The 13,613-nt window shown below is 42.7% G+C and overlaps 1 long non-coding RNA gene across 6 annotated transcripts in view; it reads right to left on the bottom strand.

The window, feature by feature from the left end:
• LOC119027339 overlaps nt 1-13,613 on the bottom strand; it is a 41,869-nt gene that overhangs the window by 14,147 nt on the left and 14,109 nt on the right. Inside the window, exon 3 of one of the 6 annotated variants that reach the window (XR_005077350.1) lies at nt 473-630. The exons of the other annotated variants lie outside the window; for them this stretch is intronic. This is a non-coding gene — a long non-coding RNA (uncharacterized LOC119027339). Of the gene's footprint in view, nt 1-472; nt 631-13,613 lie in introns of those variants that run through there. 6 annotated transcript variants of the gene reach the window in all.

Below are 13,613 nucleotides of genomic sequence, written 5' to 3'. Positions count from 1 at the left end.
ACTGACTCCAGTTATGTTCAGACAGAAGGCGTTTGATTAGTTACTGTGGTTTTTTGCGTGTGTATTTTTTTTTTCATTTAATTTTGTGTATTTTTAAATTAAAATAAGTCTTGTTATTTTTGAATATTTTTGGAAAACTCTGTCATCAATAACAGGGAGTTTGTACATGTTTCTGCGTCAGAGCCAAAGACGAGCTGATCAGTGGTGCTGACCACTGAGATGAGATGAGGAAGAAAATACTGAAAATGTCAGATTATTTTTATTATTATTATTATTATTATTACCCACAGTTTGAATTTGAAGCAATGCATATCAATATTTCCCTGTGTTTTTTTTCCATTCAGTTTTCTCTTTAATTTGTAGCTTTATAAGTTTAAGTGACCACAGAACTAAACAGTTTGATCATCCTGAGCATCATTTTCACTTCACAAGTTGTTCAGAAACTTCACCATTTGACCCTTTTCTCATTCTTTACTATTAGTTTGCATTTAAAAAAACAAAAACAAAAAAAACACAGTGGTCGAAAAGAGTTTTAAAAAGTTAAAAACTTTTTAAAAAACTGAAGGATTGTTGAAGCTGTATTGGAGCATGTGAGTCCCCGTCAGGCTCCAGGCTGTCTGAGGCCTCATCCTGTGACACAGTGATGAAACCATCCGCTAAAACTGAGTTCACACTGATTTGAAGCTTTTCTTAATTGTACAACTAACTTCAGTGGTCTTACTATTTATCAGAATATTTCAATCTGCAGAAGACTGTTATTAATATTAATAAAAAAAAAAAAAACTGTAAACCCAAAACATGTTTTTGACTTAAACTAAAATGTAACTAAATCACATACAGTAAACATATTTTGGATTGTCCTAAGAATTCTAAGAAGTATCAGTTCACAAAAAGGAAAAAAAACCAAACATTTGTCTATGTTGAAAACACAGGTACAAATCTGTTGATCTGAGACAAACAGCTGTAAAGACAACAGAGGGTGAAACTACAAAAACCACCAGATCTGTTAACGTATGACTTCAATAATCAACAGAATGTGGTGGAAATGTGAAAATGTTCTATATCAGGTTGATTCATGTGTGTGATCCTTTAAGATCCCTCACACTAACACTAATATTAAACTGTATTTTGAGGCCCATAATAAAGTCAGAACTAATGTTTATATACTTTTACATATGAAAAATAAATGTTTTATAAAGCAATGAAGTATTTCATTGTTCATTAGCAGTCAGACAACTGTCAGCTAAAGTTTAATTCACTTTAAATTGACTGTTTTTTTTTCAATGAGGTTCCCAACAAACACACGTGTAATATTTGCATTGGAAAAGTCATGATAGCGTCATATAAAAGACAAAAAAGTCCAAAATGTATTCCTAAAACTGTGCATGTAGACTTTAGGACAAAAGTTTAACGTTTTTTTAACGTTTTTTTTTTTTTTAAAGTGTGTTTGCTTGAATCATTATTTCATTACACACTTCGTCGGCGTTGTGTTGCAACATGCACATTTTCACGCCTCAAAATCAAACCGGAGCAAAGACACTGACAAAGTCCTGACGTCACGCAGACGTCACCGAGTCACGAGACGCTCTTACATTTTTAAGAACTCCTTGATAAAGTGCTGAAAATCTGCTCACTGGAAGTTTTAGTTACACGTCTGTAGGTGATGAGCACAGGCAGAGGTCCCTCCCCTTCACACACACACACACACACACACACACACACACACAGACGAACACACACTGTTTTTCTTTGTGTGTGTGTGTGTGTGTGCACGAGTGTCGCCGAGTAATGCGTCTCTTCAGAAAGAGCGAGAGAAATAAGAGAGATGTGTATTTAGGTGGACTTGCATCAGTGCTTCTGGAGAGATTCCTCCTAAAGGGCCCGGCGAGCTGCACTTACACACACTGTTTCCGGGTCACTTCCCCCTTCAGAGCCGGAGCCTCTCACTGCTTTCTCCCTGTCACAGCCATTCAAGGCCCCGTCACTGCTAACCTGCTCACTCAACCACTTAGTCTGCCTGCAAATCTGTTGTTCTCTCCACTGAAGTCCTCGTCTACCTTTGCTGTGCATGCTGAGTCCTGCTGTTTCTCCTTATTCCCACAGAGGAGATGAAGAGGATGACTTGTTTAAGCTCAGGGACAATTTCTGGAATATGTCCGCGTCTAATGCGCAAGAAGGAAATAAAGGAATAACTTTTCCCTGTTCGTATTTTTTAAGTTAAACCAAATATCAACACAAACACTTTATTCTTTTATATTTTCACAAATCAAAGTAAAGTAGATACTTTAAACTTGTAATGCACACAATCTTGAAAATATTAATATTTTCCATAATTATCAGCAGCACTTCTTAAGTTTTTGACATGTTTAGTAGGCTTGTAAGTGTTAAACATGACATTATCAATAATTCAACTCCACTGAGATTAACAGCATCAATTACACCAAATAACTGAGGTGTTATTATCTATAACTCACAGCCTATAACTTCATAACAGTGCATATAGACAAGTAATATCCAGGTACAACAACCTGTCAGCTCAGACAGTAACAATGTGTGTTGTGAGTTCACATTCATGTATTTAGTGACACTGTGGAAATATAATGCAGTGTGCAGTTTTATTCTTATTATTATTTCTTATTTCTTAGCATAAGATTTTTAAATAGATGCAGTATATGTTTATCTTGTTGGGACAAACTTTATCTAAAGGACATTAAACATCTGCCTGGAAGTGTAATTTATACCTACAGTTTTAATAATAACATATGTAAACTATGTAAAATCATTTTAAATGTCTAGATAACATAATTGGAACATAAATGTGTAATTAGTGCAGAATTATTATTATTATTATTATTATTATTATTATCATTATTATTATTATTAGTAGTAGTAGTAGTAGTAGTAGTAGTATTAGTATTAGTATTAGTATTTAAATGTTCCAGTTTGAAAAGTTAGGGTTTGTACATTTACCTAAAACATAAAACTGAAGGTTTCGGTTCTATTTGCAAGTTTGTTCAAAAACAAAAAAACAGCTATAGACTTAAAAACAGTGTGTGTGTGTGTGTGTGTGTGTGTGTGTGTGTGTGTGTGTGTGTGTGTGTGTGTGTGTGTGTGTGTGTGTGTGTGTGTGTGTGTGTGTGAGATAGAGAGCTTCCGAAGCTCTTAAAAAAAAAAAAAGTATAAGTCCATAACTGTGGTTTTCAGAGTTAAAGGTCCAATCTGTAATTTTTTTCCCAGACATAGATCAATTAAATACAGTGATTATAAAGTTGACAGGAAATCATCATCCTGTGTTTTTTTATGTGACCTTAATTCACATTATGAACTTATTTTACGCCGATGGTAACGATGCAACACTAATGATCAATAAGAAAACACTGATCATTATGATTTTTTTTTGTTTTTGTCTTTCCCTGTGGTTTGTAGTGGTGTGATTACACCTCTGTTTACATTTGGATGACAGATTATACCGTTAATGTCAGAATGAACCCTTCCGTAGATTAACGATGGAGTTATACTCTGATCAGTTTGGGTATAATTAGCACACGTCTGCAGAGAATCTTTGTGAATCAATACAAATGTCCTCAGAAGTATTAGTCCGGGTCTGTGTGCAGAAGTGCCCACTTGGCGTGCCCTGGAGTGTCTGAGATGAGGGTGGTGGCGAGGGTGGGAGGGGTCAGGTCGGGTGGGGTTTACAGTCGCCAGACTTCCTGACTCTCCCGCTGTCAGACACTTGTGAGCGCAGCGTTGGCTCTTTGCATCTCAGCACTCTGCTCTGCAACCACAAGGTTCAAGTGACCCCACCGGCTGCCTGCAGTCTGTCCTGGGCCGGGCTGCAACCCCCCACCTCCACCCACGCACCCGCCCCCACCCACCTCATCTGTCAGAGGCGAGGAAAAATCCATTAAAATCTCAACCTGATCAAAAAGACGCCCAAAGCCAAGACTCCATATGCAGTCATTTAGGGCTATCGATGACTGGCGAGCAGCGCGGGGTAGTTTAATACATGCGATTGACTTCCTGCCAACAGTGGCAACAAAGAGCGTTCTCGCACAAAGAAATAGAGCTGCGAGTTCGGAGAGTTATTCCGGGCTGATGTGCACCTCAAGGCCATCCAGAGCTGTCAGCACGCTCCTCCAGTCCGACCATCAGTAACCCTCACAGCACATGGTTTCCATTCCGGGTCAAACGTATGAATGCTGCGTGCTATTGTTTGAAATGATTGATCCCCGAATTGCGAGCGATAATGTGGTTCCACTGAACGACTGCGGCCGGAGTCTCATTCACGGCATTAGCATGCAACTGCAGAGATGCGACCCGACCGCCATGGCTTCGTTTACCACCGCTGATGTGTTTAAACAACCATGTGAAGTCGTTTTACATCACATCCAAATCACACAGCGTGGACACTGACTCTACTTTATGATCCTGTGTTCTACAGACGTGCATGTGAGCGTGTTAGCTAAAAGGACCATCATCTTGTCTTCGCCTCAGAGAGGTTTGACATGTTGTCATATCTCATTTCATCTCCTTAACCCGGAGTGACAACTTTGATTGAGATTTCCATATCAAATCATTCACCGCTGGCCTTGTTCGTAACTAGACCCAAACGTCTGAATAGTTGTTTAATAACCCAGATAAAGAGCCATTAATCCATGTTCACACCACTTGGCGCCAAAACAGGCCCGTTTTGCCGTGAGCTTTCTTTGTGCATTCTCAGATGGGATTTATAATTACGACCAATTACCGTTAGAGCTGCCTGGAGGCAGGAGAGATCTGGAGCAGCCGCAAACTGTGAGCTTTAATTTTTCTAGCATGACGGATCAGAGCTGAGCTGTGAAATACAGCAAAGGTTTGTTTCTTTGGGTCCACTTTTGGCAGAGACAGTCAACAGTGAAGAGTTGGCAAAGAAACGTGAGACGGTGAATCAGTGTTTGCTTTAGTTGCAGAATACAGTGAACAATTAATAAACATCAGTGTGACGGTGTTAATGTAACTGTGAAATCCAGAGTGATACAGCTTCTCTCCCACATCAGCTGTGTGTCCATGTATAGACTCGATGAACAAACAAATGTTTGGCTCTGAATACTAAAGCTGAACTAAATCATCCATGGCACGAGCTTTAAAACAACATGATGTAGAAACTGTGGCGCCCCCCCACAGTTTATAACACCACTGTCATGAATATAAATCACAGATCTGTGACAGTTTGTCAGATGTAATGTAGGTGCTAACTACACACAAATCTCATCACATCATAACGATGTCATGTGTTGAAACCTTGTATATTGAAGTTAACATGTATGTAACGCTGTGATCCAATAAATACAAATGAGTATGAACCTTCCATTGGTCTGTGGACTAGTTTTTAAAATCTTATCGTGGTTGTTTTTAGACAGAAGTGACCATATTTGGACACGAGGGCGGAGCCAGGGAGGAGAGAAACTCATTAGGCAACTGTTTCAAGTGTAGTTCATTTTCTCATAAGCTTACATACAAGTGGACTTCTTATTGAAACCCCCACGCTCCACATCATGAAGAATGCAGGTTCAATCATAAAGAAGCACAACATCAGCCTTTATGAATGGTGTATAAGTTGTAACTAATGGCTTTATTCCTCCTTGTAAATTCAAAAATGCTATACAGTATACTGTAGGTCAGCAGTAAGATATCAATGACCGCTTTTGGGTTAACAAAAAAATCCCTTTATCCTCATAAGTCTAACGAATCATCCAGACACATTCTTCAAGTGTGAAGTCATAAATGTACTTAAGACATTAATAAAGGGGTTAAACTGTAATTCATCATGTCTGGAGCTGTACATGTTATGCAGGAGGATGTTTTTCACAACCTCTAAGTTTTTCTTATAAACTTATAATGGTTGTGTGGTTAATGACTGACACATTTGTCCGTATTTGAACTTTACAGTTTCTTACAAACCTTCTCCACGGGTATACACAGTCCTGTCTGAGAGGTGGTTTGTCCAAAGGACTCATTGACGGTGCACTTTACAACATAAACAACACCCCATTCATTATGACTGGTAACTTGATAGCAACCGGAGGGACCTGGACCCTCCCGCCAGGCTTTCAGAGGGCTTATTGATCCACTAATTTGGTCGACTTTAGTGGTCTGCAGTGACAGAGTGCCTCTGTAAATTGAATGGGGGCTGAGGGATTACAATGACAGTATCTGATGAAAAGGTCCTGCATGAGTGGCGACGACATAAATAAAGCCAAAGGTCAGCCATCTTCCTCTCCCAGGAGCCGGTCGACTTTGTCAAGGGGTCTCTCATCTCATCCCCGAAGGCCCCCTAGTGGCAAATATGCCTCTGCAGCGAGGAGCAGCCAAATGTCAGCATATGCTCTTCACACTGTGGTAATGTTGAGCCCACAGTGGGGAGGAGGCAGTGGAGGACCAAAGCATCGTGGGGATCCTATACCTGCATGTATGTTTGGATTTTTTGCCCTTGAAAAAGGGCATCGAGGCTCTCTTTGTAAAAATCTGTTCCTGCTTTGATTGTTACTGATTGAACCAGGCTGTTTTCCCCAATAAATAAGTATCAGACCAGTGTGACACTCCTCAGTGACAGATGTAGGCGACCGTTTGAATCCCCACGCCTCCAGGGATGTCAGAACATGTTGACCCCATGTTTGCCGTCACCTCGCCCCGCGTCGGCAACAACAGGTCATTTCATTGCGGCCTCTGAGATGAAGAGCCCTGACCTCAGAGGGCTACTGGTCACTTCATGTCATCTGATCCTGGATCGGATGTCCACTGCTTCACACAGCTGTCAGACGAGCGCTAGCGGCGAGAAGACTGATAGTGTGCTGTTCAGAGCGACAGAAGTCATAAAACATCCTTTGACGAGTAGAATATGGAGGAACTTGGATGCCTGAAGTGAGAGAGTCCATCAAAGCTGTCCCCGTCTTTAAGATCAGTGGACACGCTCTGTTACAAAAAGACACAATGAAATCAATAGTACAAGTAGGAGGAAACAGATACTTGAGACTAATGGACGCTGGGAATTGCGGCTGATGGGCGCAAAGGGCTGAAATTCATATTGATACGGACATCACAGGCCAGTGGGCTCCAAGGGGGCGAGAGGAGGTCACAGGTTGCTTTGACAGCCTACCCCCTCTTAATGGAAGCCTATCGACAGATTTGGGAAGAAGCTACCGCCACCGACATGAAACTGGGAGGCGCAGAGTCTGTGTCGGTCTGCACGGGAATAACTGTGTCTGTGCGGGCGCTGGTACGTGTGCACGCTTTGTGTGACTGCAGACGGATCAGTTTCCCAGTCATCCTCTGGGACTCTCTCTGCGATCATCAGCAGGTTAGCAGTCGCTCGATGAAGCCTTTCTCTGCTCGGATGGTGCAGATGATGATGTCTTAATCAACACAATATGCAGGCGATGTGTCATGAAAACAGCATTTAGCAGTGTAGCAGCGATGGTGCAACATCAGTGGTTAGAAGTGGGTGATACAGAAAACCTGAACCTTTTAGGACAGCGATTCCTAACCTCTTAAAATGAAGCAGTGTGTACACCTCGTCACAGGGTGCGTTCGTCTTCAAACACAACTATAGACCGTCTGACACATGAATGAAGTCTCAGCCTGGCTGCCTCAGCTCTAACACAGCAGCTGTTAAGTTGGTTAATATGGAGATCTGTTGGAGCCCACGGTGGCCATTTGAGGTACTGCAGTTTTCGGCAGTGTAGGGCTATGATTGACTATATATCGTCTGAGATTTCGGATACATCACCATATGGCACAAGTCTTTTCCTGGTTTCAAAGGTTGCATTGACAGTGAAGTGATGTAACATCATGACACTATCAGCGATTTTACTAAAACTTTACTCAATAATACTGGTTACTTTATCTCAGATGAACCCGCACTCGAGGCGATAACAGGGAATTGTGTGCTGTGCTGTGCTGTGCATGTGCGCAAAGTGCTCACTCAATATGTGACTGCAGTGTCAAAGGGACAGTTAATTGATGGCTGGTGCACTTCATGTCGATTCACACTCCTCTTCCGGGCAATTGGCGACGGGGCGGTAAGCTGACCCATGTTTCTCACCACAAAAAATGTCATAATCTGCGCTCTAACCGTTTTGCTTCCTTCTGAATTGGCGGCATGTGCTCCCAGCTCGCCCCCCCACCCCGCCCCCCTCCCCCCACCCCCGAGGGCTGAGCAGCTGCGCATCGTTCAGCTCATCCAGTGTGACAGCCCGAATTCACAAGTGCAACAGCCCAGTCATGGGAATTTATCATCGGTAAACACACATATCACTGAGCAATCAGCAGCTGAGTGGAATACAAGTCGATCCGCGGCTGATGCAGCGAAAAGGACAACTACTCCCCGAATAGGGATCATCGGATTGTGGGCTGATAGCCTGAGTGGCAGCCTGCCAGGTAGATCGCACCTGCGGCTGTTAAACAGGCCGTGTCATCAGCGCAGTTAAACCATTACAGATGGCTTCCACAGTACCAAGAGGGCCATTAACTCACAGCTGCTGAGAAACAAGCTTTTCACTCAATAACACGATATCAGCCGGCGTGCAGTGTTCATGTCAACAAATTGTTTATTTATTATACACGATCATACACACTCTGACAAAGATTGATCTCAACATTCAGCTAGTGCAGCCGACATAGACACACAAAGCCGAGCTTGATGTCCTGAGAATCTCACCTCCGGACATCAGAAAGCTTTAGTCTCCGGGGCCGCTGACGCCGATCTGACATTACAGAAGCAAAGCCAACTCTTGCGTCGCCTCACGTCACCTGTGTCTCAGCCAAATGAACATACTACAGCTGATAGTAACAAGCTCATGCGTTCTGCGCTTGTAAATGAGGTTGTAACTCTCTACACCATGAGACTCTGTACAGAACACGTGTCTATGTACAGAGCCCTGGTCCTTCTCCATAACTTCTCCTGGTCACTGTTCAGCTTTTATCCCGACTATCTTTTTATCTCAAACAACCAGTGGCGCTGATATCAGCTCTACCTGTTCACCCAGCTGAACGCCGCAGTCAAACAGGAATACGTCGCTCTTTTTGACACTAATTGTGAGCCGATGCTGGCAGATGACTGTTTTCAGAGTGAATCAACAGTTTTCCAGTCCACTTGACCTGCATAGCGGGTCTCTGAAGCAGCGCTGGTCACATCAGAGCTAAGCAGCGTTGCAGCCTCAGTGCCAGAGCTCTGACCCGTTCACCAGCTCTTTGGCCTTCGCCGGGATCCCGAAGTTAAACACAATTTGTAACAGTCCAGCTCCTTCTGTTTGAACCACTCGTCTGAAACAAATCCGGTGGCTCTGAGTTATATGCAGATACAGATGGTGCGGCACAACGGACTGTGCCGTGAATAACTGCATGACGGACACTGAGCGGAGAACACCGAGCACCTCCAAAAAGAAAACACAGAATAATAAAGAGCAACTGCATCTGCTGATGAATGTTTGGAGATCCTCTCCACAGCACACGTCAGCCGATCCAGCACGACAGCAGCCCGAGGTCGAACCCTCATCATCATCATCATGATCCTACGCTCAAAAGACTCTCACACAACCTGTCATCTGCCATCCGAGCCACTATTAACGTGGCTGTCGACATGACTCATCAGCTGGGATGAATGATGTGCTGAAAAGGTCACAGATGGCGCCCACTTCAGACTGTCAACAACTGTCTCAGTCAATTCAGCGGCATGTCAGAAGCACACAGGAGTTCATGGATGTTCTTTTAAAGACTTGACATCGAGCTGCGGAGCTTTTAATGACACATTCACTGGGTCGCAGGGGGAATTTGTGTGAAAAACTACGACCTTTGTTGAATTAAGCCATCAGCTGTTTATCCAGCTCATCGTGGTGGATGGAAAAGTACATTCATTTTCATTCTCTATTGTAGTTGTTTTCCTGCAATTCGTTCAAAATGTGGTCCACATTTAGATGGAAACCTAACTAGAGTCTCTATTGGCCATCAGAACGATTGTCTGTCATTGAGTCTTCAGTAGCAGCTAATGGATGATGATGGAGGTATTTGTCACTATGATGATATTGTCTGGCCTCATCTGGAGGCTTTAACATTACATGAGATTTCACTGTGCAGCTACAATAAAGCTAAAGATATTTATTGAGCCGTCAGAACCGACAGGACTGCTGACAGTCACTTTGGTCTTCTCCAAACTGATGACTCACTGTACTCCTGATTTGTCTACTTTCACACCTGTAGTACTTTTCAGTGGGTTCTTCCACTTTAAGATCAGTGGTCTAAAAGTCTTCCTCTCTACCATCCCCTATTAGAGATGAAAGCTCCAGGTGATTTCCCGGGTTATGCTGCGTGCAGTACACGGTGCTTTTAGAAACAGGTGAGTGGTGAAGTCACCTGATCGCAGATGTTTGTTCTGAAATCAAACGGCGCTTCATAAATATCTGCGCTTACTTCCCTTCACATCCCCCCCCGGTGTCTGAAAGAGGCAACTCAGAGAGACGGATGCTCTCAGCCATGCATTATTCACCGCCTTAATTCCACAACCCTACAAAACAGAAAACAGAAGAGTTTGTGTTTATTTTATTTATCTCTCAAATCCACAAATAGATAGCTGCAAAATGTTCCTCATTAAAGATTCATGGCCAGGCATCAAATGGTGAAGCTTCGCCCTGAAAGGGTTAGGACCAGTATCTGTGTTTCTTTATCATCAGAAGTCCCAGAAGATTGATACCACTCTCATGTCAGTGCATCATGTACACAGCTGGAGTCAGGGCGCGATTAGCCTAGCTTAGCATAGACACTGGCAGCAGGGGATAGCAGCTAGCCTAAAAGATTTTTTTCACCACAAACTGATTTTTGTCCAAAAAATTTGCCCAGGAATGTACTAGAAATCATTTTATGAGCTCTTATTAACGTATGCACACTGCTGCAGAACATTCACAAGGGGAAAATAGCATTCTGACAGACGTGATGTCAGCAGATTTCCACCTGTGGAAATGTACGTTTGACAGATGTAAACCTTTGATTCAGCTGACGTCCAGGTCAGGATGGGAGAAAAGCTTGTCAACTGTATGGCGAACACCACAATTCTGCTTCAACAACCAAGCCAAAGGTAATATACAGTCCAGGGGGAAACTATTGGGCCTCATCGATGACACATTATGACCCAATCTGATCTTGAAGTGTACTTATTAATGTTTCCACAAACATGGACGACTGCGTGGAACCAGGCTCGGCAGATCATTTGCACCTGACACAGGGCGAATAGATGTAATGCAGAAAAAATATTATCTGCACTTTGAGCCATTTGTTATCAGCCATCTAGCTAGCTAAATAGCTATAGATGCTAGCTATATGAAGACACCCACCATTATCCCAGCTGCGATTGGTCAATTGTTTCTCTGATGGGGTGGATTCAGTCATCAGGTGGCGAAACAACACACACCTCTGGATGCTGAACAAACCTGAGATGTGTAGAAACAACTGGGTGTCTTCCGGGAATCTTTTGTGAAGTCATGCTAGCAGTTTCCCTCCACTTCTAGTCTATTTGCTAGGCTAGGCTAACTGCCTCCAAGTCACTCTTGTTAACTCTCATTATTTCCCCAATAATGTTGAACTATGTCTTTAAACGGTTGCAGTAGCTACACTATATTGAACAGACATGTTGCTCTGTAGGTTCCTCACATCCTTGGAATCCATCCTCGGTTGTGAATTTGTTTCTTTCCTCTCAGGACATTTATCACTCCAACGCGGAGAGCAAACCCAAAGATAAGTAAATAAGAGATGAGCGGGTCAAAGCCGTATTTCAAACTCAATTGTGTTTAAACTCACTCTCACTGAAATATTTCCGGAGCCATCCCGTCCCGCAGACCGAGGCACTCTCCAAAAATGTTTGGAGATTTAGAGGGAAGCGGCTGAACAGATTGTTATGTCACCATTAGGGAGCTGTAATAAAGTCATATTTCTTTTGCATTTTGCATGACTGGAGGGCCTTCCACTCTCGCCTGTCTGCTCCTCTCACATCAGCCTCCCTTAAGTGGAGCAGTTCTGGGCTGCAGGTTTTGCCTCGCTGCTGCCAGAGAGTGTCTGTGCCAGATAGCGTTGCATGATTACACTCAACAGCGCACAATTTTGTAGACAGTGTTATAGCAGGAGAATAAAATAACTTAGGCCTCATTAAACGCCCACACATTTGGAAATTAGGAACCAGTTATTCATCTTTGGGGAATAGAATAAGGATATCTAACTGTAGTCTTCTATAAGAGGTTATTTACCGGCGACAAGTAGACAAGCTGCTTCATAAACACACTGTCTGGGTAACGACTACACAAAGATGCTAAGGGTACAAAGTGCGTATGAAAGAAATTGTGTCTGTGAATAATACATAAAACACCCTTTAGGTCTCCTTCCATGATTGCTCCCCATAAGCGTTGCTCGCATGTGTCACAATTTTTGAGCAAAACTGGAAATGATCGTGACACTGATGAGCTGAGACAACACAGTGCATACAATTCATTGTGTTTCCTCTGAGCTGTAAAACACTAAAGCTGTTCTGACACTTTTTTTTTTTTTTTTCCCCTGCCAGGAGCCGATGCAAACAGAACAATAATGTTTTCTGCCGTACACGAGAATGTGCCGCAAAAGAGCCCGCTGTCATGTTAATGCCGCTCGTATTTTCAGGCGGTTCCCCCGAATATGTGGCCCAAAGTTCGCTCGGCGGCTCATGAATATTTGACCGCTTGATGAATTAATCAAAAATCCTCATTGTCGGCGGGCAAATTACGAGGCAGCAAGTGTGGCTGTATGGAAAACGTCTTCCTCTGTCTGCTGCTGGAGGCTGAAAATAATTATCTCACAACAAATTAGTGAAATTCAGGAGAAATGTAATCATGGTAAGTAGTCACACTGAAAGTAATGAGCTGGTCCTTCTTTCTATTGCTGCTTGGTTCAAGTTCATTTTATGTGTAAGTGAATAAAAAAAAGAGAAGTCGTCATGTATCTTCATGGGATTGTTGCCGTGTTTTTAGGGTATGATAACAAAATATCACAGTGTTTTAAAAGGGTTCGGGTTAGTTAAGGTTAACTAACCCAATCACCTATCAATCATCTGACTTGTTAACGTTTGTTGGACCTTATATTACATAACGTAACAACCTAATACACAAAATAAATGTGGCCAATGTACGTTTCTGCAGGACATGTTGCAACTGTATACTTCTGTTTAGTTTCCAGCTGTCTGGTGACGACGCTGTGTCTCTCCTCTGGTTAGGTTTAAGCACAAAGATCACTTGGTTGGGGTTCGGTTAAGATCACATTCTGTGGCCACAAACATGGCTGGAGATGTCCTGACTCCACTACATGAGCTGGACATTGTCCTTGGGCCTTCTTTTATTACTTCATGCAGTGTCAAGCTTTAAAATGTCTAAACGCAGTCTAGAACTGCAGTCAAAAGTTCTCTACAGAGAAACACACTTCTTACAGGCCTGATGATGAAAAGGCCAAAAGAAGGACAGACTATGGTTGAGAAATCGGATGTCTGAGTTCTCAAACATGCTTGAAAAAAATCCCTGGCAGTGACTCGATCTGAAGACTTGAAATTATAATCTTTACACGTCACACAC

This window comes from Acanthopagrus latus, chromosome 10 (assembly GCF_904848185.1).
Source record: "Acanthopagrus latus isolate v.2019 chromosome 10, fAcaLat1.1, whole genome shotgun sequence".
Lineage (NCBI taxonomy): Eukaryota > Metazoa > Chordata > Actinopteri > Spariformes > Sparidae > Acanthopagrus > Acanthopagrus latus.
The sequence above is the reverse complement of the archived record's forward strand: the minus strand, read 5'-3'. Positions and strand labels throughout refer to the sequence as shown.